Source organism: Phalacrocorax aristotelis, chromosome 2 (genome assembly GCF_949628215.1).
Source record: "Phalacrocorax aristotelis chromosome 2, bGulAri2.1, whole genome shotgun sequence".
Taxonomy (NCBI): domain Eukaryota; kingdom Metazoa; phylum Chordata; class Aves; order Suliformes; family Phalacrocoracidae; genus Phalacrocorax; species Phalacrocorax aristotelis.
Window position 1 is genome coordinate 115,388,337 of NC_134277.1, and position 27,136 is coordinate 115,415,472.

Below are 27,136 nucleotides of genomic sequence, written 5' to 3' on the forward strand. Positions count from 1 at the left end.
GGACAGCTTCTACTGAATGGTTTCTGTAGTCAGCTTTTGTTACCCGTCTTCTAGGATCTACCTTTTGCTGCTGCTATTGTCCCAACTCACCTAGCATGGACACTCATTATTTCTCTGCTCTCTCACAAGGTTTTTAATAGCACAGCATGGTATGTTGATAAGTTTAGAATCATACCTGTCCTTTTATTACTGTTACTACATCTTCCATCGCCTCATCACAAGCCACTTATTTTTCTCATTCTTCTGCTCTATCTTGTCTTACAGCTGATACTCTCTTTGAGGCAAGTACAGCCATTTTCTATGTGTATCTGAATGGCACCTTCCACAGTAAAAGGCCAGGCCAGCTGAGAAATGCTGTTACGTAGTTGTGTAATAACTGCAGTTATCATCAGAGACAGATACCTATTACTAATCAAGAAAACATCTAAAACAGCCTTGTCTTTCTACTTCCCTGTAACGGTCTTATTTTTCTTCCTGTTGTTTTTCTTCATGCTTTTTTGAATCCCCTTTTTTTCTAAACAGATACATCCAAATAAGAGGCTCCCTCTGTGGAACTCTCCCCACTGTGTTTATCTGGTATGAGCGCTGGGTAGCACCCTAATTTGACAGATGATAGTGCTAATCAAGATTTAGGTGACTGGTTGAATGATGTTCATTGTCACAGTGCAACAGAAAAAAAATATTGTACTAAAGTAAAATAAGAATGCACTCTTCTTTGTTGTGCTTCACCTCGTTTCCTATGTTCTGCAGCATCCTGCATCAGTGCTCCATGCTGGAGAGAGGCAGCTGCAAGCCAGCAAACACCTTGTTAGCAAGGCCATCACCTCATCCTAGAAACATCTGACTCCAAGCAAGCCACAGTAGATTTCGTAGGTCCTCCCTAGATGGCAGGCTGCCGCCATAGCCTCAAAGCTGCTTTCTGCCCCAGCCCTGCCAGTCTCCCCTAGTTCAAAAATCCCCTTCAGACAGATGGATAACTTCTACTTCCCTTATTCCCTCTCAGCGAAAAGAAAACTAAATGCTTGGGAGGCAGTGGAAGTCTGATTATTCTTCTCAGCCTTCACAGAAGCCTACTCTGCACGGTCTGTGATTTTGCTTTTTGACCACAAGATGTCTCCTGCAAACCATGGAAATAGCAGAAGGCTGTCGGGCGGGTAGGTGGCCAATTGCACAATGCGCACGCCTGGCACCTAGGCTCCGTTTGTCTTACACCTGTGTAGTATGAAAATCGTCTCAGATTCATCCCACTTGTTCCAGCAATTCCAACAACACGAGGTCTGGTGCATGGAAAGGGTTTTAAAATTTATTTTAACCCTTATACTAGTTTTCTATAAAAAATCACAAATGTTATGAAAATTTCAGTCCCTGTGTGGTAGTAGCAAAAAGACAGCTTATCACAACAAGCAGCCTCCAGGAAACCGCCTGCGTGGAGCTTCCCAACGCGTGTCCCCTCTCCCACCCAAAAGAATAGCCTCCCAGTGAGCCAGATCAGCTTTCTAAGAAGAAGGAAAATCTACTTAGGCTTCTCCTTGGAGCGACAGACTAACTGAAACAATCTGTAAGCGTTCACAGAGACAGTTTATAAACATCCTATGTGCAATAAGAGACCAACAGACTGACATACAGAAGGAGCTGAGAAACAGCTGTGAGATAAAGTGATGTGCACAGAAACCAGAACTTCCGAGAACTGCAACATTTCCAGGATAGAAGCTTCAAGAACAGGCACAAATTCATTTGCACTAACGTAGCGAGTATTAGGCTTTTCTTTTAGCGGAGTTATTTTTAAGCTTGTCCAATCCTGGTTATTGGCTCGGTCCACAGTGGAGCGGGTGTGTGCGTAGCCTGCATTCATCCTTTCCTCTCGTGTCCAGCGAGGCCCTCAGCATGTAGCCAATGTGTTAGTTAATGCATTTCTTCATCCGCATTAAAGAGCAGATTTGCCCTTGGACTGCTCTGTTTCTAGCGTAGGTTCTCCTTTTAGAAATGTAATTGGCCGTAACTTGTAATGTAACTAACTGAATTGTCCACTTTGAAGTTAGAGCTAGTCAGAATGCCTGAGAATATTTGTTTCTAAAACGCTCCAGTAAAAAAGAATGCAAAATATCGCTGCCCCCCTCTCTCCCCTCCCCCCTTTTAGAAATTCAGCACATTTTAGTTTAAAAACCCAAACATTTTATTTGTTGATATTTTTTCATCTTGAAGCTGGGGAGATTTTTAAAAGAAACTGGGCAAATCTTTAGAGATCTTCTGACAAAACCTATGCTTTTGTCTTCATCAATTACCTTTGGCTGGAAGAAACTTGGATTGAAACGAGTTCTTAAAATCAAAACTGTCTGTTATATTAAAAAACAGACTCTTTTAAGTGTGTCATTCAATTCATATTTATGATTTATAATTGCAGCTTGTAAGGCACAAAGGCACGCAAAAAAAATTAAGTAATATTAATTGCATCATAAAGATTGTTAGAACTCCTCTGACCTAAGCAAATCACAGAGAGGGAGGCAGGGAGGAAACCCTGCTCCCTGGATTACCGACGCTGTACCAGATCGAGACCTGCACAGATTTCTAAATCAGGCTTCCCACCTGAAATCAGTGTCGGGGCTGTTGTCATGGTTCTTCCTCAGACAGCAAGCTCTGCTGGGAAGGAGCCTTAAGGAACAGGCAGCTGTTGGGGATGGTGGCCTGCAGCATTAACTCCTAAAGTCTGTGCTTAAAACTAGAGCCACCACAGACGGAGAGGAGGCTAGGTTGTTCCCCGCTTTCACAAGCCCTGTATGCTACTATTAGAGCACCCAGCCGAGCAATAGGCTGCTTCTTACTCCAGATCTAAAGACGTTAAAGGGGCCTCTCTGTTTCACGCATGTCTGCTATTTAGCTCTACAGGGAAAGCACATGCAATACCTGTAATGATGCATTTGAAGGCAAAGGTGCCTGTTGCAGTGAGGAGGAGAAGGGTGTAACTTCATCTCAGTGCTTTCAAAGTTACATTCCTTGTTGCTCTTGTCAACCACATTTTCTTTTGTGAGCAGCTCCACTGAGGTTGGTGAGACTGCTTTACAGGCTGTTGGATTCATCTCTTGTTGAATATAAGCAGTTACCCAAAAAGCCTATTGGCTTTTGAATAAAGGGTTTGTAAGAAATCTAAATGATACCAGGGGCTGTTCTGAGGTATAATACATAAACTGATTTGTGGTCGTCATGTGAAATTGAATATATACCTCCACAGTGTACCATTAAATATTATAATATGAAAGAATTGCTCTAAGCACTCTTGTAAATTTCTATTCCTGAAATATTGATGCAACAATTTTGAAGGGCCACTAGGATTTCCTATAAATACCAAACCAAATCAGCCATGAAATTTATTGTGTAAGTGCATAGACTACTGCATTCGTCTATGCAATATGCATTATGCAATTTATGATCGTAAATCTATGCGATTTATGATTGCACATTATACGATGTATGATACTTATCATCATGAATCATTGTTGAAAGGAGATGTAACTCAGAATCCTTAGAAAAATGGATGAATGTGTTTTAACTTCAAATTAACTGTGGAAGATGCATAAATAAATTGTTAATTACTACTGCCTGAGTTCCATGATGGTAACTACAGGACTTAATTAGAATTTACTTGGGTAGCAGCCATTGTCTGTGCTAAAATTTGTAGCTGGGCTTTGAGCTGAACTATTCTGATTTTCTGAAACCTTCTCACAGTGATGCCTCAATTCCTCAATTTTCTTGGAGCCCATACAATTAACCGTATGTGTGTATATACATATATGTGTGTGTATTTCCTGTATGGGACCCTGAGAATGCTGGTAAATGTTTGATTTGCACAAACACTTTCTATACAGTTGTATGTGTGATTGTTTTTCCTACTGGTCTTAGCCGGCATACCTGACATCTGACTAAAACCTTTGAACACTTCCACATTTATTGGTGGAATCACAAACTATGTTCACGCAGAACCAGCTCTAGCTTTATACTCATCAAAATTGGCTTTGTCTCCTTCCCCAAAAATACAACAGCTGAACTCGCATTAGAAGGTCTCTGCCTCCCATGTCAGAGCTGATACAGAAAGAAGCAAGCACTAACCAAAATAATCTTAAACCAGTCTGACTTCTCATCTTAGCATTTACGCTTACCAGGTTGAGCAAGAAATCAAACTCTTTTGTACCAAAGTAGCAAGAAATTAAGCCCTTCTGTACTTAACCTTAAATGTAACTGTAGAACTAAGCGTAATCTCTTTGCTCGAAATCAGCTGCCGCACTTAACCTGAAGTAAACTGGTGCTTTGCCCCTTGGTGTCCTAACCCTTACACTTAACCATCATCCAGAAACTCCTAACTGACTCTTAATGAGCCATAAACTATTTGCCAGCAGGGATCATGTTTTTCCTGTATGTCTTGCAGAATTCAGCAGTAAAATGAACCCTTCAGTTCCTGTTCTCCTGAACCCAAACCTCATCTCAAATCCTTGATATAAAACTAATTTTATGCTATCCCAGAATAGATCGAGCTACCTAGCTTTTGTTACTCTGAACTTAAATTCAGCCTACTCTTGCTTCATTCCTCATCAAGGTTCTACAGGTCTTAGAAGATCATGAGCTTTACTGAATTCTTCAGACCCCTGTGAAACAAACCCTAATACTATGCCTAACCCAACCACAGCGTTTACATATATTCTACCAATCCCCTCCAACACAAGCCCAAACAGTGAGCTGTTTTCCTCTACCAGGGTCAGTCTGCATCTTAACGCCATGTGCCTCTTGGATCCAGCAGTCATCTGACTCTTCAGCCCTCTTAAACTCTGGGTTAGGGCCAAACTCCAGCCCCAGCTTTAATGAGAGCTCAGAGTTTAATCTGCAGTTGTGGCTAGCATCTCCACCCCCTGCTACCTTTCTGGGTCAGCCCTTTCCCTCTGAACCCACAGCTGCAACTCCAGCCTTCATTGCAAGGACCCACATCCATTCCTGTCCTGTTACCCTGAAATGTCCCCTACCAGCAGTAGTCCCCATTCTACATTTAATCTTCTTGTAGGAACACAAAATAAACAGATTTTCATGCTTTCTTTTCCAAAACCCAAACCTTTATCCCCATCCTAACTCCAGGCTCAAAACTGGCCCTTTTCTTTTCACCCCCACCACCCCCAGCCATTGTCCCATTTTTGTGACAGCAAGGAATGAAAAAATTCATCAGGATCCTGCAGCATCCATGAGGAGAAGGGCTGGGGTTACTGTGGGAAAGGACGATGTTTAGATGTCAGGAGTTGGTGATTGGGCCTGTGATGCAGCCAGGATTACAATCAGATCTTAAATTCACTAGCGATGCTGAGACCAATAAGTCGCATTCATTCCTAGTCCCTGGAAGGTGCATGGTGCTAGGTAAAAGCTTCTGCTGGGAAGGCTGAGTGACGCGTGCAAGGTTTGGGAAGGCTGCGTCTATTAGGGGATGATTAATATCTCAGTTTGGGTTTCAGAAGAAATTAGCTGAAAAGCTGATTTCTGCTGACCATTGAGTTTTGCAAAGCCTAATGCCAGGAACACCCAATTACCTTAACTGGAGCACCAGTGGGGATCCATGGTTAACGTTTAAGCTGGAGGGCAAGACAGGATATTTGGTGAGATTCAGGTTGCCTGTCAATGAAGATCTGTGTTTCTTTATGGATTTTTCAAGGCCAGAAGGCTTTTGATGACGAGTGTTGTTGGCACAGTGGATTTATAATGAGAAATGGAGGCCACTGCTTTGTAGCTATTCTACGGCAGAGATTATGGGTTCTGGGTGGAAAGGAATGAAAATTTTTGCTTCCTGCATTTTGCAAGCCCAGTACCGCCTAAAGTCAAGTTCTGTTTAAAGCTAGGGTTGGAAATGTGTTGCATCTGGAGTATGGGATGAGGGCCTGGGGCCAGGGATGTGGGGTTGTATCTGAGAGCTGCTCAGGATCATAAAGTGGGGCATCAATGCTAGGAATTGAAAATTGCTTTTCGTTATTTATTAGCCACACGGGAACTGATTTAGATGTTGAATCTCTTTGCAGATCCTTGGTTTTCAGCAATGTTTTGGTTTTTTTTAAATGAGACTGGACATGTTCTTTTCCCCAAGGGAGACTGGGAAATCAGCTGAAATCATGCAGAGACATGAGGCATGGCTACAGTGGCAAATCCCGGGTACATGAGCTTGAAAGAAACTCAGATTACAGAGGACTAGGTAACATGCCAGGATTTCAGCAGGGAGGTAACTTCCATGGCAGCCGCCCAGGGAAATAGGCAGGCTGGTTCAAGCGCAAGGCACTGCAGTGTGGGATCATAGCTGAAGCGCTTGGAGTGATATAATTAACATGAAAGAGGGATGCAGCTGCATAAACTTCACATCCATATTTGCTTCAGAGAAGGAGCAAGCTCCCATGATTGAACCATGATAAAAGGAGCCCTTCTGCATTTGGCGGCACGAAGCAATCTACGCTGAGGTCCAAGAAGCAGCTTTCCCATACATGAGGGTGCTCGTAACTCTTTTTGCCCATCCACCTGTGCGTACTTGCATGCCCTGTGGAAAGACGTAATAAAATTATAATGTCAACAGTCACGAGATTACTTGACCTGTTTCTTTCCCTTTGTGATAGCCCACAGAGCCCAAAGCCGTCCAGGCCGCGTAAACCACCCGCTCTGTAGACCTGCAACCATAGCTGCTCCTCCTGGGTCAGCGGGCATGGCGCCAGGCTCACCGCTGCTCTGCGGAAAATACACAAAATACAGTGTACAGAACAAGTGCAAATATCCAATAGAGATATTAAAATGAGGATCATATCCTCATCTGGGGTAAAATACCATATTACTGACTGCAGAAACATATACAGTCTGAGGATGGCAAAGGGCCCTTTAAAGTACAGAGCAAAAGCACAACAGAGAAACAAGTAGAAATACAAACTTTAAACATTCTGATGATTGCTGTGGAATTTCAGAAAGCGCAGAAGCCCTGTCACAGGTACAGCAATGTTAGTATAGGACCAGGACTCCTTAAATGCGACTTTCAGACCAGCATCTTGCATTCTGTTACCCCACCCAGAGGTGTCGATAGGTTGTATTTCATCGCTCAGTGAGACATGCTTGCTGGCAGTGCAAGAACGTGTTCAGACAATAAAATGCAAACCAACTCACCTCATTATATTCTACATAGGGGATCAAATGCTGTATAACAGTTAAATTTTTTCTTTTTTTTTTTTTTTTTATTTACCATTTGCAGAGAGCAAGACAAATTCTTCCAGCTTTCTCATTGACATCGGAGCAGGCTCTTGGTTAATTCTTTGCTCTAAGAAAGAATAGCAGTGCTTTGGCCCATAACACCAGCTGCTGCTTACATGGAAGTTTAATGCATTTGAATACTTTGTGTATTAAAACTATGTCAAATTTTTCAGTATCATTTCTTTAAAATGTACTCATCGAAAGTGATACTTTCACAAATATCTTGTTACTTTTGGGGCACTTTTACCCTTTTATCAGTGAGTGTCTGTTTATGGAGGACATGATGAATTACTGTTTTTTAAAAAATCTGTATTTCATTTTATCTTAGTTAGAAGACCCTTGTGTTCATACTAACAGTGAAAAAAGAAATTTGAGGCTTTTTTTGCAGAAAAATTAATTTCTTGTGAACAATTTTTCCTTTTTTTTTTTTGTAAGGGAAATATTGTATGAGCCTCTCTCAGCAAGCCCATATATTGCAGAACAGGAGTTGGACATGCCAGTACACTTGCTTCACCAGTTGAAGGATTTCTTGCTTCCCCTGCCGCTGCTCCTCAGAGACCAGAGTATAAATGCATTAATGAATTTAAATGCACTTATTTTAAATAAAGTGTCCACAGAAGTCACGAAAAAAGCTGACATGTTGAGATTTACAAGTGTCCAAAGTCAAACCTTTAATGTGCAGCCTAAACTACTCCCTTCACGAGCGTATTTGCCTTCAAGAAAGTGCAGTATTTCCATTAGCGAATACAGGGAGACTGACATCTGTGTTCATGGATTTGTACATATAGAGAATGAGCATAAACTGTTTTTCAGGTCCATGCCAGATACTCATATTGAATTATTGTCCTTAGACCTAGTTGTAAACGTACCTTTTCTAAGCATATAGACATACCAACTCTGTTTCTCTTGAAGAATGTATTATGATAGGGATCCCCACAAAAGCCAAGGGCAGGAAGGTCTCCCAGGGTGCCTTTAAAAGTCTTCCCCACAGAATTTTGTCTTCAAAGGCTGTCCGAGTTCAGACATTCCAAAGTTGCAGCTTATTTTTTTTAAGTTCTCCAGGAAGCTTTGTTGCTGTGTGGCCTCAGGACACTTCTGCTATTTGTTTTTATTTGACTTGTTTAGAAAAAATAAACCTGATGGTACCAGGAAACCAAAATAATCTACTTACTAGCTTCCACAAGAGGGTGCAGTTGCATTTTGTTAAATCCAGAGCCAACCGCAACTAATAAATGGATTGCAGCAACAGCTGCCTAGCTGCCTACAGAAAATGACTAACAAAACCATTATAGAAAAAAAAATCCTCATCAAAAGCAGTGAAAGATGAGAAAAATTATATTGAAACACACTGAATGTATTAATAAACAACACTGTCAGGTGATGTTGACTAAAAAGCCTAATACACTTAAAATACCTTTCAAACCTCAGCCGAATCCATTCGTAATTTATTTTCTTTAAGCTAGTGAAGAGCCACAAGTGCTCCAAGGGGAAGCCCTCAGCTTTGAAATCCACTGTTCCATTTTAATTTGACTTCCCAGACATCCCCAGAAACATCATGCAGCAAGTAGAGCATTTTCTGCTTTTACCAACATAAATCTGCAACAATCCTGGACCCTTCAATAGCAAACCCTGCATTCCCTGGGGTGTAATGAAGCTCAGAGCTCTTAGTGGCCATTTTGCATGTCAGACTAGCAAGGGTTGTTTATATTACTGCAGTTTTTATTATGAAAGCACCTAACAGACCCACCATGGGGACCAGCATCCCATTGTGAAAACAGTGCACACGAAGAACAAAAAAACCATATGTGACTGCAAGAACCAAGTGAAAGATCATATAACTTAGGTGACCAAACCACCCAAGTGCCAACAGGCATGATGCCAGCAGTTGTCTTCAAATACCCATTGAGGTCCTGATCTGGTTTGTTGCTCTGCTCTTCTTGCTCATTGGTCCCTTAAGCCCACGCCACTCGAACCTGTGCACTCCTCACCTCTCAGTGCCTTCTCATCAACAGAGGACACCTTGGTCTGACACCAGTGAGTGACTGGTCTCTGAGAGGTGGTGATAGATATTCAGAGACACTGGCTGGTCTGTTGGTCACTTCTGCTCTTAAGCTCAGTGAACCAATCCTTTATTATACTCGGAAAAGCATGTGATTAATTTGGGTAATAGGAAATAACAGGCTCTGTCTTCTACTCACTATTGTCAAGATGAAGCTTACCGTGATACAGAAGCCAGGACAAAGTTTGTCACATTTAACGCAGAAGTTACCCTTAAAAATAGACATTGAGATGGCCATTAATTCTAGGAAGTCAGTGACTCACAGCCACTTTTACAATGCCAAAGTTATAAAATGGCTTTTTATACTGTATAAACTACCTGTTTCCTAAACTACCTGTATCCTAAAAATTCATCCCATATCTTTCCCCAAAACACTTTGCTGCTGTTGCTAGGAAGAGGTTTGTGCCCATTTTTGAGAACCATAGTGGTACATTTCTAAATATTAAATAACTTTGAATTTTGCTGTATGTTTCTAAAGCTAAAAATATGTTTCTAAACATACAGGCTTTTGCTTGGTGGACAGAGGTTTTTTTAAAAAAAAGCAGCATTCAGTTTTTTAAAAATGCCCAGTTGTGAAAAACAGTTGTGCAATCTCAGATGTGATTTTTCACCTCAAAGGCCCAAGCCTTCCACCAGAGCTCTTTCACATTATTTAAACAGAGTTTTGGAGTGCCTCTGTGAAACATCATATATTAAATGTGTTGAAACGTACTAAATCATGCCACAAGGATTTCATCACATTATGTTTGGTGTCTATGAAATATACTTACCTTCATATAAACATCTTATGGCTAGGTTGGAATGGTCATAACATTCTCTAGGGAGGACATTTTCAAATGTTCTTGGTTTTGGCTTCACTGCTTCCCTCTATTCCTGCTCCAGAATTTTCTGTTCATGGTTTTTAATAGAAAAGTGGTTCCTGTAATATTGACTTTTTTACACAGGAAAAAGTTGGTTATGCCAAAACAATGTAATGTCCCTCTGGGAAAATAAAAAAGAATCCAAAATATTTTGAACTATCCAAGCGAATCTAAATATTTTTCTTTGGGATGGTTTGTTGTTACTCATCACGAGTTTATCATGGTTTAGGTCTCTCATTTCTCTCCCCTGTCATCTGGGGTTCCTGAATGGATTACATTTTCCATGAAGAACAACTGAGTCCCTTCTAGTTGTGTTATGATGATGCATTAAAGATGTCCCCAAGCCCACATTTTAAAACCGAAACATTTTGGAACGTTCCATATTTTCTTTTTCTTCCCAATTAGAAAACAAAAGCAAAAATATGGGACAATATAGAACACACAGTCTGATTTTCAATAGGCTCTATTTTGAAGGAACGAGGAGTAGGATAAGCATATTCTTGTGTTTTGGAAAATCCCACTTTAACCAAAAGTGAAAGGAAAAACAAACAGAAGAAAGAAGCATATGAGCCATACTAATGTAATCTCTAATGCCATGTATTTTTCTTTAGCTAACATTTTTCTTCTTTTCTTTAGCTACATTTGTCTGTATAGTATGAACTAGCATTGCCCCATTATTATAAGAATGATAAATGTATTTTTTTATCCCATCAGTTGCAATTTATTCCATGAGAAATAAAATAGCAGATTTGCAATGTTATCTGGCTTCCCCAAACTCTTTAATGAAACGTAGGATACATAAGAAAATAGTGAAATATTATGTTAGTTTTCAAAAAAATTAAAATATTTTTATATTCCCTCCAAAGTTTTAGAATTCTCTGAAACAACAGGATAATTACTTGTATATACAAAGAAGACAAAAAAGGAATACTTGCCAGCTCTGTTTCTTAAAACAACTCAAAATTTAGAGAAATGTATGTTGGTAAAACTCTCCGTTCTCAAAATAGTAATAAAAAAAAAAAGTATAAATTGTCCTTTTTATAGCTTCCAGTTCTGAATTCAAGGCATGTACTTAGTTCTCCTGAACCTTTATAGCAGCCTTTTTTCCCCTTTTGAAGAGTATGAACAAAAAGCTTCTGGGCAGCTGTAATATATCATCACTGGCTTCCACACTCATGGAGCGGGGCTTAGGTTGGGTTCTGTTCTGCTCCTTTTTGCCCCCGAGAGCCAGATGCAAAAGAAGCACGGTGATAAAACAGCAGGACAAATCAGGAGCATGCGGAACAAAAAGAGGAGCAACTTGGAAGTAGTTTTCCTTACTTATTAATTCTTGTATGTTTTTTCCTTTTAAGCAAGAGGTGGAAAAGGGAAGAGCTGCTACCATTTTCCCACAATAGCTGTTGCGTGGTGGGAGGTCCATTCCAGCTCTGCGTTCCTACCTAATTGCAAAGAAATGCTGGCTTAGCCTTTGAAGCCTTGGAACGGAGCATCTCCAGCCTCCTTCGCCAGTAGGACCTGTGGGAGGATATGCAGATAGAGTTTTTGGAGAACTCACCTTAGATCTAGTAAGCCCCTACATGTGAAGCAAGACAGTGCAGAGGCTTACTTACCGCCAGGTAGACATGGATGTATTATTAACAAATACTACAAACGGCATACCCATGACATCAGCATGAGAGACTTGCTAAATTTCAAATGACTGCCCCCAGTTTGGAAATAGAGGTGCTTCTCTACAAATCAGCTGGCAAAGTTGCTTCCTTCTGACATGAGAAAGCTGCAGATTATCACATTGCAAGCATCAGAGCAGTGAGGCAGGCAATTGCCAAGAGCAATCTTAGCCTAAGAAGTTGAAGTTGGATGGTTATAGGCAACTGAAAACTCTTACAAACAGTACTAGTGGTCATTAACCACTGGAAAGGGTACCAGCTCTGCTTTTAATAAACCCAGGCTTTTTCCATCTTCTAACGTTTTTCAGATTTTAAAAATCAGGTTTTCCACAGGTGCCTCTTTTCGAGTAGTTGTTACCTCGCCTGCCTTGTTCATGACTCACTCATTCACCCCAGTGCAGATTCTACTGGAAGAATGGAAGAGACTGCAGCTGCTTCAGGGGAGCAAAGCAGAAAGCAATAAGGGAACAAAAGGATATTTGCCTGGAGCAAGGTGGGAACTGAAAAAGATGAATGCAAAGTAACAGTGAAACACCAGGAAAACGGCCACCTAGTCTTTCCTACTCCCCACCACCACTCTTCTCTCCTCATCTATCAAGCAGTCACATTTTCCTAAACAATGAAATTTCAGAAAATTCAGACTGTTCTGGCTGCAGCTGAGGTAGGATAAGAAGTCACTGGTCTCCTCCCTGGCCTGTAACCTCTTTCCTTGATCAGTGAGCACAACTGTATACATATTACTCCCTAGCAAAGTTGCATCAATATAATCTTGGTTTTTAGAAAACTATTAGAGGATATAAACTAAGGTCATGTGGCAGATCTGGAAAACTAGAAAAAAACACTATAGTTGTAGTTATGCCAGCAGACCTGAGGGGACTGTAACCTCCAGCTGAAGGAATGGTGATGAGAAAATGGACGATGGGGCAGAAACAACAGAGATAGAGGCATGCTGAGAAAAAAACCACACATCTGATGGCTGTCTGGTTTTCTGAGATCTCTAAATTGTGCACAACAGTTATGTCCACCTGTACTGGTGAACACCGCCATCCTGATTGAAGCTCTGCTCTAAGGATTTGCCTGGCATCCTGGACTGAGGGGATGATTTTGTTCCTGGAACTATTCCCAAAGTAATAAACTTCATCACATTCATCTCTAAATTAAGAAGGAAGGCTTTCTGGTACCCAGGGTTGTGACAGAGAATTATCCTCAAAGCATTAGGGCAAGAATAACAACCTGGCATGGAAAATTCAGATGATCTGTTAAGCATTAATGCATCATAAAGGGCCCGGATACAGGCCTGAGGAATTTGTCCATCTCTAGCCAGGGTGGGAGCTCAGAGGAAAGGACCATACAGAGTCTGAAGCAAGGCTTAACATAAGAACTAACTACCGATGACGATGAGGAGAATAAGATGCGGGAATACAGCAGCGACAAGAATGATGGTGCAGACGAAGAGGAGGCTGATTAGGAAAGGCTGATCCCACAGGGCCACATTAAGACTCCATATATAGTTGCTATGTCTTTGTAAAAAGAAAGTTGTTGAATTATGTTTCACTTGGCTCCATTTTATGAAGTCATGTAAAAAAGCACCGCAACAGCATGTGTGTTCAACAGCTAAAATTCAGGGTGCCCTGGAAAAAGGAGACTTTGATGCAGAATCCCCCAGCAGCGCTCCCTATATGCTCTATTAACTTGGATTTTGCAGCTAACAACATTATTAAGCGTTTCTTCCACAGCAATATCTCAGGCAGTGATCTCAAAACCAAAGTCAGTTCAGGCCAGCTTTACTTACATGCACTTCTTTTTCTCCTACTGTTTGTCCCTTTCCTTTCTGACTAAAAGTACATGACCTGCTTTGTGAGGAGGAGAGCATATGTTCCAAATCTCTCAGAAGAGTACAGCGGCCCAAGTGAATGCATTAATTTTTTTCTGGACCTGCATGATTTCACAGGCTTCAGATTTTTCAAATATGAAATTTAAATGAAAAAATTAAAAAATGCACATATCTGTGCGGCTTCCAAATTAAATCATGCAAGAACCAGAGATACAGGATGTGTAGCTGCTGCCAAAGCAGGGTTGAGTGTTAAGCATTCATCATATATAGCACTGCCCTTGAAACAAAAGCAGTCGTTATTTTAAGTAACCATAAGCAATACTCATGTGTAATTCAAAGGCGATCGGATATAAAGAGATAAAGATTAGAGTACAGCAATACGGCTTTCATTATACAATGTAATCCAGCGTGTCTGATATAACTGGATGTGACACAAATGTAAATAGCAACAGGTTTGGAAGTAGACAGTTTTCCAAGATAAAGCCTAGCATGCTTTCAAAAGTAACTTTAAATGATTTCAAAAACACCATTTGAATCAACTTTTTAAAAAAATAACCCTCCACACACTTGCTAAAAGTGTTATATGCCCAAGTGATGAGTCATGTTACACAAGATCAAACAGAAATTCTGTTTGAGAAAGAAGGGAATATTTAATCTTGCAAATAGGTGTGCACACCAAACACAAAGATCCTGCCCATTTAGAAATGCAGAAGCATTTCAAGGCAAAATGGGACATCTGTGATGAAAATGTTTTGAAGTTTAACATAAAGTTTGAACAGAATACTTGCTTCAGAACAGGAAACAATGACAGATCCATAATGCAGGGGCTTAGCACTCCATTTCCTTACTGAACCACTATATTCATATGCAGTTTGCATTATATCCAAGGAAGATGTTTCACTTTTAAAGATCAATGATTTTATTAATAGTGTCACTTGAAGAAATTAACATGACTAAAACTACCCATATTTTTCCAGTAGCACTTAGAATATTCAGATTCAAAAGAAACATCTATGATTTGCTGAACTCCCTATTATTAAAAATATTTATGCAAGTGCTTAGAAGTAAGCATGTGACTAATACTAATTAATTCCAAGAAGAACCACTTTTTGTAATGTGATCACACAACACAATGAGCAATGGGAACTTGGCCCATGATTTTTGAGAGATGCTGCTATAAAATGTCATTATTATCCACACTTTTAAAGAGTAAGTGACAGCTCGGATGAGACCTTAACTACCATAGTTATTTCTCAAAATAAAGGAATGAATTTAGGTCCAGCAAAACATTTTATTTCTTTTAAAAGAAAAAATTGTTTGCAGGAGACCATGAAACACCACAATATTTTTCTGTTTATTCCAATTTATTGGAGTAGAATCCCAACAAGTGTTTTCAACAACGTCTCATTGTTTCCAAGTTACTATAATGTGTACCATAGATTAACCTTTGGCATGTACTGTTAAAGCTCACCAGAAAATCAGTCTGTCCATCTCCTTCAAAATCTCAGGATACAAGTCCTCTATTCCCCAATCACAAATCACTGAACCCGTATCAATGCCTGAAATATCTCGGTCTGCCTTCGTCCATCTCTGTTCCTCTGTTCCTCCTTCTTTCTTTCTGCTCTTATACCTATATTCCCCCCATAACCCTAAAAATACTTCATTTGGCATAATATATATACATGATCCTACCAATCGTTGAGTAATTTGAACCAAAAAAAAACATTAAGGAGTGTATAAATTATCACCTTCTTTAGAAATTAATTCAAATATATGAGAATTTTCAAAGATAGCCTACATCAAGGAAGGAGTTCTCCATATACTATTTGCACAAATCTTTAAGATTATGTTAATGTCAGCTAAAAACGCAATGCAGCTGAGGAGTTAGTAAATGCTGAGCCTGTCTGAAGGGCTATTTGGGAAACTGTCCAGCAAACAGGAGCAACGAACCCCTACAGCAGTAGCATCTCACACCATATTCCAGCCATGCCAAAGCATACGAGGGCAGCTCCTCCCTCCCCTTCCTGGACAAAGTCAAAAATATTAATTCAAACAAAAAGAATAAAAGGGATGGGAAATTCCTAAAAGGAGGCACTGGCCCTAGCTGACTCGCAGCTCAGACTGGTGCCAGTTTCAGCTGATGCCTCCTGAGCGGTGTCAGTCCACCTGCAGGGCTCATAGCACTCTCAGCACTGCAACAGATTTGGGAACCCACTGTTAGAGCAGAGCAGCAGCGTAAAGGAGCTCTATCGGGGTAAACTGTGGTGCCAGGTTGCAGGCTGGCTTGCAGGCAGATGGCGGCAATGTTGCCCCGAGTCCCCTCCAGTGCAGGGTTAAATGGACTGAACCACCAGCAGTTTGATGGTTTTAAGTCACCTGTTCAACGTTTCCTTACAAAAATGAGGAACGCTCAGACTGTCAGTAACAAGTGCAAGACAATTTAAGAAGCAGACAAATTTTCCACTGCGATGAAAGCATGTCTGGCCTCTAAGACTCCAGACTCAAACCCTCATCTATTCTTTCACCCCCATATGGTGTGGGTCTGAGCTTGTGCTCAGTTATGAGACTGGCCATCTCGTCTTCTTCCCAACTGCTCTGCTATTTTAATCACACTGTGCATGGAATTAAGCACGCTGGTCTCTCCACTATTGACCAAAGTTGATCATTGGCGCAGCCCCGGTACTATCAGTGGCAGCCGACAGCACACGTACAACAGCAAGTAGAGGCCATGGTTAACAACTCAGCCTTTCAGAAACCCACCAATTTATTCCTTATATTAGTGCAAAGGAGAGAAAGCAATGGGAGAGCTGCAATGGACTGAGAATCCCAGCGAACCTTTCAGTACCATGCAGGCACAGCCAGCTGCTGGGAGAAAGGACAGCTATGTAATCCCACCCATCAACCCTGGGCCTGAAACCTAGAAGTCAAATTACGGTGACAGCTGGCAAGAGCCAATATTCCTTCAACTATAAAGCTTTATCCCAATGCTGAAAAATTTCTTAAGAAAAAAGAGTAACTTTGAAACCTAATGAAGGTGATGACACACTTTGGGCTCATTCTGTTTTTCAGAAATGCAAGTTTTACCATTGTACTGTAAAATGAGCCATGCAGCAATGCTTGCCTGCGTATAAAAAAACCCCACAACTAATAATGGAGGTCAAACCTTGCTCTCGCTCAAGACTAACGTAAGCTCAGCCGGTGCCGTGAAGCCGTGGCAGACCCAGAGCTCTGACCAGTCTGCAAACACTCCTCCTCGGGTAAGTAATTCATCGCCCAGGTCAATTTGTAAAACTCGCTGTTGATTTCTAAATTAAAAATCAATTCTGTATAATGTGATTTAGGCTCCTGACACAACAGAAACATGATAAACTCCACCACTCTAACAGGATTACATGAGTATGATTTATGGTAACGAATCTCCAAATCTAAAACACTCTTGCTTTTTTATATTTTGTTAACTGCTCAGTGTATTTATGGTCCTGTAAAAGCAAATACATGTATTTGCTTTATCTTAAATTAAAAATACAAATGGCTTTACTCCACAGCATTGCCTGGAAGATTAATTGGACATTCTGTTCTGATTTTTTTTTTAATATTAAATATATATTAGATTAGATTACCATTAGCGATCAATACAATTACTGCTTTATGTTCAGCCTTGGAACCAAATAAAGAGGCAAGAGAAGTAAACGCTATTCCAGTGCCGAATTTGGCTACTAGAGAGCTGAAAACAGTCAAAGATAATCCTAAATGAGAACTGCCGATTTGCCCGTGTAAACTTCAGGATTATTTCTTTTTTCTTTTCTTTCGCTTCATCCTGCAGTCTGCGATTCTGAAGGCCAGATGCATCTGAGCGACCCTCCTCCATGAAGCCCACCTTGACACAAATCCAATTTTTTATTACTTAAAATGCAAAACTCTGATTTCTGGAGCTGCAGCGAGCGGGAAACCCGTAACATAAAATCCCACGGGGTGAGTGGCGCGTTATTTACAGCCCTGCTCTTTGCCCAGCCTTCGGGCGGCAGGTTCGTTCTGCGGTGCCGCACCGGGCTTTCCCGCGCCCGCCGCCGCAGCGCCCGGCCCCCCCGCAGCGCCCACGCGTCGGAAGGACCGCTTTGCCTCTCTTTTGACCCGAAGAAATCAAATTTACCGAGCCTAAGCCGCGGCCCACCTGGAGATACCCGGTTGAGGAGTTTTAAAGTAATTTGTGTTCGCTTTTGCCGCGCCACGCAGAAGCGCTCTGCTGCCAGAATATTTCAGGTTCTCTCTGTCGAGAGAGGCTTACCGAGCTCACCCGCCCGGCACGGCGGGAAACGGCGGCGGCAGCTCAGCGGCTCGGCCCCCCACCCCCATTTACCCCGACGAAGGTCCCACGACCCCCTCGGGTCCAGGCGTCGGAGGCAGGGCCGGGGGGCGGCGGCTGCTCTGGCCGAGCCCGGGCCCACGCCTCGGCCCCGAAGCCGCCACGCAGCGCAAGCCCCGGTTCCCTCCGCACCGCGGGGCCGCCCGGGGAGCGGCCGCTCCGCTCGCCTCCACCATGTTGGCTCCGTGCGCACCGGCGCGGAGGAGGAAGAGGAAGAGGAGGACTGCGGGGTCCGCCACCCCCAGCCCCACTTCGCGGGGACCGCCCGGCTCCTCCTCGTGGTCTCCGCCTCGGGCGTGGAGCCGCTACCCCGGCCGGGAGGCGCGGCGAGCCTGGCCCGGAGCGCACGGGGCGGCGGGGGCGGGGGCGTGGGCGTGGGCGAAGCGCGGAGGAGGGGCCGCCGTGCCTGCCGGAGAGCCCGGCCGTAGGGGCGGGGAGTCTCCTCCTCCTCCCGCAGCGAGGCTCTGGCTCCCCGCACGTACCGGAGCGCCCGACTCCCTCCTCCTGCTCCTCGTCCCTCCTCCCTTCCCCTCCTCCCCCCCTTCCCTCCCCGGGTCGCCGCGGCTCCGGGAGGAGCGGGGGGGGCTCCCTGCTTCCTTCCCTCCCCCCCTCCTTCTCCCACCCGCCACGCCGAAGAGAGGCAGGTGAGGACCCGGCCGCGTCCCCGCTCCCCCCGCCCCGCGGGAGAGGCGGCCGCGATGGCGGCGGCGGCAGCGCCCGCCGAGGCGCTAGGCCCTGGCCGCCCGCCCCCGGCCTCTCCCCGCCGGGCGGCCCCGCCGCCGCCGCGCCCCGGGGTGGGGTGTGAGGTGGTGGTGGTGGGGAGGCGTCCCTCACCCCCGGCCCCTTCCCCTACAGAAACTTTATCGGCAACTTTCTTCCGGGCCCGAGCCCCCGCCCGGGGGGTCGGGGGGCGGCGGGCGGGAGCCGCGGCGTTGCGCGGTGCCCGGGGTGGGCTGGCTGTGGGGGGCGGACGGAGGGGAACTAAGTTTGTGAGGGGAGGCGGCCGCCGCCGCGCCCCCTCCGCCGGCCTCCCTCCCTTCCCGGGCCCTTCCCGCCCGGCTCCCGGGATCGCTCCGTCCCCAGTGGCGGCGGTCACCGCCCGGCTCGGTGTTCGGCGTGAGCCGGTCCCGGCTCGGCTCCCGGGCGCGGGCAGCCCGGCGCCGGCACAGCCGGCCGCAGGGTGTAGAAGGGGCGAAATTCAGGAAATTGCTTCACGAGTCGCCTGTAGCTTGGCCTGCGTGGAATCATTTTCTATTAATAATATTCTTTTTCCTCGCTGTTCTGGTTTGTATCCCTACATCGAGCAGGAACACGACTGCTTTACATTTCTGAGTCATTAATTTAGATGTTCAGTCATCGCACTTCATCAAGCCTCCTCGTCTTCCTTACGGTTCAAAGAAAGAACGCGTTGGACACACGCAGGCCCCCGTTCCTGCGGAGGCTGCGCGCAACTTTCTGCGCCGCGTTGAACCCGCAGGCTGGCGCTGCGTGAAGTTGTGCGCCCATCCCGCAGGGTGAGGGCTAGCGTGTCTTCTCCACCGCACAGTGCTACAAATACACTGGTTTATCGCCTTGGTTTCGAAACGGTCCCTTCCAGGTGTCTGGTGTGCACCAGGGTACGGGCCACTTTGCGCTGGGAAAACTAGGTTATGAATATTTCCGAACCCTGTGGTTGTTAAGAAGGTGTTTTCGGGCATACCTGCTGGATTTAACCCTAAGCAGAGGCTGGTTGCTAATTAAAAAAATAGATGCTTCTATTTTCTTAAACTGGCGGGATGATCCAAAACCAGTTTAAAACCTGGAGCATGTTGCCGCGGAAGGTGTGTTGTCTTTCTCTTAATAATTTATAGACAACTGAATGAAATTTCAGGTGAATTTTGCAAGCGAAATTGACCTTTACTCAGGGAAGCAAGATACAAAAGTTTACCTCATAGTCTTTTTCTTTCATTTTTGGAAAGTATGCCCTTGAAGAGGGATTTCTAATAAAATTGCCGTGTCAGTTACGCTTGCAGTATCTCTCGCAGTAGGCAGTACACTTTTGCCATAACTCTGTTTCTGCAGGCTTCGTAGATGTAAGAACTGTTCCTATCCAAACAAAAAACCCGCTTCCACTCCTGTTTCTATGCATGTCTGTAAATTTAGCTATAGGAGGTTCCTGCCACATAGAGCAGAGGCTATGGGTGGTGTGTTTTGCACAGCCAGGGTGTTGGGGTTAATTTTGGGACAAGGTGGCATCAGCGATAGGAACAGAAAGACAGCAGCGCTGGCACTGTGCTGAATTTCAAAAAAGATCCAATGATACTAGGCGTGTAAAACGATACCAGGCGTGTAAAACAGTGACAATAGCTGGTAAAGATGGTCAGTAATTATTCCACGGGTTTTGTTAGCTTTATTTTCTCAGGAGGTGCAGCTCAAGTGCAACTGCAGCACCTGTGTGCCCGTCAGTCCCTCTAATAACTCTTCTGGCTGTTGGCTGATTTCAAACAAATTTGGCAACCAAGGTCTCTCAGGTGAGCAATTCCTACAAAATTCGTGAAAGTAAAGAAACCAGGTAGAAAAAGAGCTCTTAACCTCCACACCAGAGAGTTCACGACAACACTTATCTCAAGCTGGAAATTGATGCAGGAAATGGGGCCTCTCTGGTTTTGCTGCTCACAGAACTACTTGTCCTGTTTTCAATAACTTTTTAATATCTGGACCCCAGTACTGCTGTTTGAAATCTAAAGAACTTCATTTGGACTGAGAGTAGTACCTTTAATCTGTATTTCATATTATAAAGAGAGATTTTCAGGGGAATATTTATTACCTAACAGCATTTCTTCGGCTATGAAACAAATGAGCAAAATAGTATATTTAAATTGCTATGTTATTTTAAATTGCTAGAAAAATATGTAATAAATCTTTGGTGTGCTGCATACTGTGTAACAGAATTATTGAAAAACTGCAGTTCACAGTTGAGGTTTTTTATCAGTATGCTTCTGCACTACAGGAATATTCTTTATTTTGAGCTTTGCTTACTTCCTGCAGCTCCTGAAGAATAAAATTGGCATGCTGTTCGCTCCAATAAATGATGGCCGTCATGTGACAGTGGTGCGAAAGTCTGTGGTGTGGCGCATGTCAGTTTATATGATCAAAGTTTACTTTATGAACAAAGCTGCAAGGTTTTACTTTTCTATTTGCGCTGTCTGTGGACAAAAACTGTATATTTTCAATAGATAATTCCTTGTGTTCAAACTGTTAGTGAAAAGAAATACGTTCTTTCATCTGTATTCCCTACTTGGTTCCACCTGTTTTCCCTTGTACTTTGATCGCAGTTTGAGTTAGCTACCTTAATTTAAAAATTGGTGTCAGTATTAACACAAAGAATGCTTCCTTATTCTGCTGCGTCACATCAAGCAGCATACATACACAGTCTGTGGCTTCTGTGAAGCCCTCGTGAAAGGTTTTGGGCTTCTAGTACTGGAAGTCCTCTGCAAGTTGATGGAACAGATTTAGAAACTGCGTTTCTCCCTCAATAATCCAACTACTGTAACCATCTGGTTTAGTTTTTGTCCTGGAGGAACCACCTCTGAATACAAGTAGATAGCTCAGTCTTGGTATTTATTTCATTTTTGTTCTCCGTGAGAATGCCAGTAGGATGCTGCTTTATGGTGGTGGATTGTATGATGTGGCAGCCACTAATTTTTTTCTTTTTTAATACAAACTGCTTTACAGTTGCCATATGGTAACTTCTTTCAATCACTACAGTCCCTGGCTGCATTCAAACCAATGACTTAGAGCTGCAGGGTTCCAGATTGTATTATCAATTGCCAGGTTTTGAAGGCAAACCTGGACAAATTCCCATGTGTATGCTGAATTTAGTAGGGAAAAAGTCATACTGAAAAGATGCTGTCAGCTAACCGTAGGGCAAGTTTAATTTTAGGTTTGAAGAGGTCAATCCAACTGCCAGTTCCACCAATGGGGATTTATCCTTAATGGTGCCAGTGCGTAAGAGCAGAAACTGGCACCGAAGTTAAGTTATGGAAACAAGTGGAACTGCACCCTTAGGTAAAGTTAACATGCACAGCTGACTGCAAGATCAGAGATCAAGATGGTAGTAACATTAATGCTAGAAGTTAAGTAAGTAAATGTTATTAATTATGCATTAGTTTTGTTCCCTTTAGATTTAAATGTGTATTCTTTAAAAACATAAAGGATAACTGGAAATAGGATGGGAAATACCCTTTCTGTTGTCACTTGGGGTGGGCACCTGCATAAGACACCAGGTTTCATGCTGTGTCCCAAAGGTCAGTGGATCAGTCACGTTCAGCAGAAAATCAGCCTCTGAGCTGAGGGTCTCCTGCAATGACTCCTAGCCCTGGCTTGTATCTGAGCCCCACAGCCTAGCGGGGTACTGCTATAGGGATCATCAATAAGCGGATCCTTGGCCACGTTGACTGTTGTGGCCAAGACTGGGGTTTCCTTTCAGTTTTTCTTGTCTGCAGGGTTAGGTAGTGTTTCAGGGTATGGTTGGAGAGTGATGAGGAAGTAATGACCACTAAAATCTCAGACTGGCAGTGTCTGTATTTCAGCTTCTTGGGTACACTACGGTGATGCATAGGAACTTAGATAACTTTTTTTGTTAACCTGGCTGTATTTCGTCTTTATATTTTTGGAAGGCAAATGCTATTATAATAGTGTTATATGAGACTAATAAGTATCTATATTAACTACCTTTGTATCTGAAATGTTTACGTAAATTTTGAATGCTGAAGGTGCTACTGAACTTCAAATAATTTGTCTTTCAAATTGGTACTAAAGGGGGATGAAAAGCTTCTGTGTCTTAAGATACATCTTTCTGTGGTTTTCTTCACACCAGAAGTCTAGAGAAGTCTCAGGAAAATAAATGATTCTTCAGAAGCTTTGAGCCATCCCTTCAGTTCAGATTTTAGGATCAGCTAGACCAGGCTTACAAAAGTGAATAACTTCACTTCTACTGATAGTGAAGTTGTTGAGTAAACACACCCACACAGGTAAATTTTTGTAGACCAGGGCCTTTAACCTGTTTCTGGAGAAACTTTTAGGAGCATTTTGTGGCATTAATCAGATATGTAAAGTCAGTCTTCATATTGAAAGACTTTGGTTCAGTAGAGTTAATTTCCTTTGTTTGCACATGCCCAAAGCACCTTCTAATCTTGCAAAACTGAGACAGTAATAGTGTTTTATTCATGGTGTGAATGATGGAGCATAAATGCAGCCAGGTCTCGGCTGTGCTTACTGGGACTGATGGCCCTGTAGCAAAAGAAGGATCAGTGTGGAGGACGGTGTTCATGTTCAGTCCTGTTCCAAACGTTTTCCCGTAGTTCAGGCAAACTTTCTGATGGTGCATGTAAAGTTCAGCTTCAGGAAGAAAAATACAGTGCATGGGCTAAAGGTTTTGAAATTTCCAACTATACTTAATGCCCTCACGATTGTAAGAAAAGGCAGTGCTTGTGCGAGGTATTTGAAGAGTAATTAGAGGGTGGTATGAATCTCTTGTGTATTGCAATTGTATAGCATTATAACTGTTTTGGCAGTCAGCCAGGAAAAGAAGACTTAAAACAAATTAATACGGAACAGTCCTGTTTTAATAAGTTATTTTAAGTATGGTTAGATAACAAAATTAATATTTATGCTTAAAAAGTAGGTCTGAGTTGTTACGTGTATCTCCTGCTTTTCAAGAACAATTTATTGGAAACTAAAATCATGACCGACACTTGTAACCATAGAAGAATCAAAAAATCCCTCCAAAGTCCTTCCGTATACTTTGCTCTTCTTTTCCACACTCTTCTTATTTCTGATTGGTTTTTACCAGCTTAGCTTGTTTAACACAAATACTCTATTTTGCCAGCAACAGTACCCCAAAGTCCAGAAGCTGAAAGACTCTGCAAGGATAGCATGGCCACAGGCTTTCACGGTTCTTGGGCTCCCTTCCTGAGCATCCAGTATCGCCCGGTGTCTCAGACGGTGGGGACCGGTGGTGGATCTCTGGTCTGACTCAGAGGTATTTGGGCTAGATGGACTATTTGTCTGATTTGTAACAGCTGGTCTTGCAATAGGCTTAACTTAATGAACATGTGCCTCAGAGATGAGCAATGCTGTTAAGGTTTGGGTCAAAGCATGCTCCACTGAAAAATGAATGTAGAATTACTGTCTAGAAAATATTCTTCTTTTCAAAATATACATTTATCTGAAACTAGCATTCATTTGCCAAACTGTGGGAAAGAAAAATTAACAAAGAGCTGTGGTTGAGGAAGGAAATCTGAACATAAATACAGAAGTTCTGTATTTCATTGTAAAGTGTTTAAAACAAATCAATAAGTTTAGTAGTATATCTTCCATGTTATTTTTTCAGTTCTCTTCTATTTCCTTTCTTTGCCTTGATTCTGATACGTTTTTTCTGAATGTCTGCAGTTTGAGATTAAAACCTTACCTTACTGATTTCCAAACGAAGGTCTTCAGAAACATATTAACAGGCAAAATTTGTAGTGTTTCAGTTAAAAGCTTAACAAGGTTAAGTTTGCGAGAAACAGAGAATTAAGTCTGACATGTAGGTCTGAAATTTGTATAGAACAGTGGTCTCCAAACACCTTAAAAAAGTTAAAATCTGCCCCAAACCTAATAGCAAACTTCACATTTTAAAAAATCTGTAAAGATGTGGCATTTATATTCATGTGGGGACTAAGCAAGGGTGAGATGAAATGGGAGAAAAGCTTATGGTGATAAAAGTGAGTGTTTTGTGGCCCCTTTCCCATAACTTCTTGAGCTGAAAACAGTATGTGCCAGCAGAATATTTTACTACTTCTGGTGCTTTTCTTGATACATAGCATTTAATATTTGTGACTAGCTCCGATTCCAGTAGTTCAGTTGAAGTACTCCACGTTTCCTTAGAGGTATGCACTTATTTTGGTGCTATTATGAACCTGCAGACACATGTAATAGCGCATCTTATGCACATGTAGGTAGTTTCTCTTAATAGAAGATCTTGCAGTGCATCAATGACAAGCGAACCTGAAAAATATGGATTTTTTGTTTTTTCCTATTGCGAATGTATGCAGAGCTTAGATAAGATCTGTAGGGCAAAGACCGTTTTCTACTTTGCGTGATGACTAGCCCGGATAAGTTGTGTATCGTTCTTGTGAGACAGCTGTCCCATATTGTATGGAGATGGAAGACTTGTGGTTTTCATGTTTGTTTGTATTTATCTTAAATCTTAACAGTGCTTCTCCTCTTTGATGCGTATGTTCATTAAGTAAAGCCCACTGAAAGAACAGCTGTCATGAATCAGACCAGAAGTCCATCTAGGCAAATTTTTTTTTTTTTTTAAAAAAAATCTCTTCCTTCCTTTCCCTCTCCCCCCCCCAATTCAGAAGAAATTCTTAATGTATCAAGTAAAAGTTTTTGGAAGTTTAGTTAAAGGGAACATTTCAGAATGTGTTCTTTCGGCCACAGATGGCAATTCTGATTCTGCCTGTTTTAAATAAAAAGTATTCCAGTTTTCTTCCAGCAGTAATATCTTAAAATGTAAGCATGTTCTCTGGTTTCTGAAGCATATGATATCTGGGATTTTTGCCAAAGTATGTTCTTTGGCATTGTGTTTTTTAAGTGTGTGTCCCCCCATAAGTTCTAGTAGAAGATGCATTAATAGAATGACAAAGTCCTGAAAGCAAAGAAATGGAGGGGTTTGTTTACCTGACACTGATGTTAAATGTTTGTTTGAAGGATTATTAAAGGTTATAATAGTATTGGCCAGATTAGCTCATCTGTACCTAACTGAAAATCACACATTGGAGAGAGAAAAAGAGTATACTAGTTTCACTGTGGACACCCATGTTTAGTTCTGTTTTCATAGTAAAGTTAAATGCTCTGTGCTGTAAGTGTTCTTGAATAGAGTAAAATACTATTCCTTTTGAAAACAATTGCCCATGGAGGAAAGAGAAGGGAAAACCAGGATAATTCCTGAGCTGTTACTACTAGTAAGTTGAAGAAATTCTCCTGAGTAAAATTCCTTTTCTCAGCAGCCACACTTTTTCAAGCCTGAAAAGTGAGTATTGTATTAATATTCTGTAGGGGGTGAAAAAAGGGTTGTGGTTTGGGTTTTGGTTTGAGGTTTTTTTTTGTTTGGTGTTTTTTTTTTAGTTCTGTGGTTTTCAAATGAGTAAGCAAAATGCAAGTACAAAATTCTCAACTTCAGAAGACAAAAATTAAATGCTGAACTTGTATATGGCTTTAGAGGCTAAGATGCAATAGTAATATGGATACATTTTTTTTTTTACTTTCAAGTACAGTTCTGTAGTGTATTTTAAGTACAGTTATACACTTAAAACACAATTCATAAATGATAGGGGTTGAGGTTATTTAAAGTTATAAGCTTTCAAAATAGCTTGCAGAATAATCATATATATTGTGTAATTTGCTAAAGATATCTCCTCTTTCATTTTAGGAAATATTTCTTGGCTTGTATGCTGTGGAAACCTGTAGAACTGATTGATTCAGGCTATCATGTATATGTAAAATGAGACAAGTGATAGTTTATAGATGAAAAATTATTTCCCTGGAAACGTTTGACTTACACCTACTTTGTATGAACATTTAAATATTCTGGAATTAATTTGCATTGGTTATTAAATCTAGGGCTCTTTGATTACCTTCCTCCCATTCCTCCTTAGCTTAGGTCTGACGAACCTTCAGAATACTATTTAAATTTGGTGCATACATGGTGAAACCATAGTCAAGTTAATAAAAAGTGACTTACGTTAACAAGCATGACATCTTCATTTTATATGATTATTTTAAACTATTATTTTAACTTAGTTTTGTGCGCATTTCTTCTTTTCCCAAAGAAAGAGGCTGAGTCTTACTGGTCAGTAAAATACATTGACTCTATATATTAGGTTTACACTAATCTTGTTAGCTTTCTGCCAGAGGCATGGATTTTCTGTGTGTGTGTAAGGTAATAATAAAGTGTCTTAATAATTATTTTAAGCTATATATGTAATTATTTAAGCAATGAAAGCCCAAATTACATGCAAGCCTTTTTGTTGTTGTTGTTCCTAATTTGTGTTCAGTGGCATTTGAATGGAAATTCTGATT

At 42.0% G+C, this 27,136-nt stretch overlaps 1 protein-coding gene and 1 long non-coding RNA gene across 2 annotated transcripts in view; one reads left to right on the forward strand and one right to left on the reverse strand.

Annotated features, from left to right (window-relative positions):
* Positions 1 to 5,630: 5,630 nt before the first annotated feature.
* On the reverse strand, positions 5,631 to 18,375 carry LOC142053323 (uncharacterized). Its single transcript, XR_012659175.1, has 3 exons — positions 10,072 to 18,375; positions 9,462 to 9,512; positions 5,631 to 6,547 (listed from the first exon to the last, which is right to left on the reverse strand). It is a non-coding gene; the product is annotated as an uncharacterized LOC142053323 (long non-coding RNA).
* Positions 18,376 to 18,429: 54 nt separating this feature from the next.
* The window catches only part of YES1 (YES proto-oncogene 1, Src family tyrosine kinase), a 52,749-nt gene continuing 44,042 nt past the window's right edge, over positions 18,430 to 27,136 (forward strand). Inside the window, exon 1 of the mRNA XM_075084779.1 lies at positions 18,430 to 18,669. The gene's annotated coding sequence lies outside the window, so the exon portion shown is untranslated. The remainder of the gene's footprint in view (positions 18,670 to 27,136) is intronic.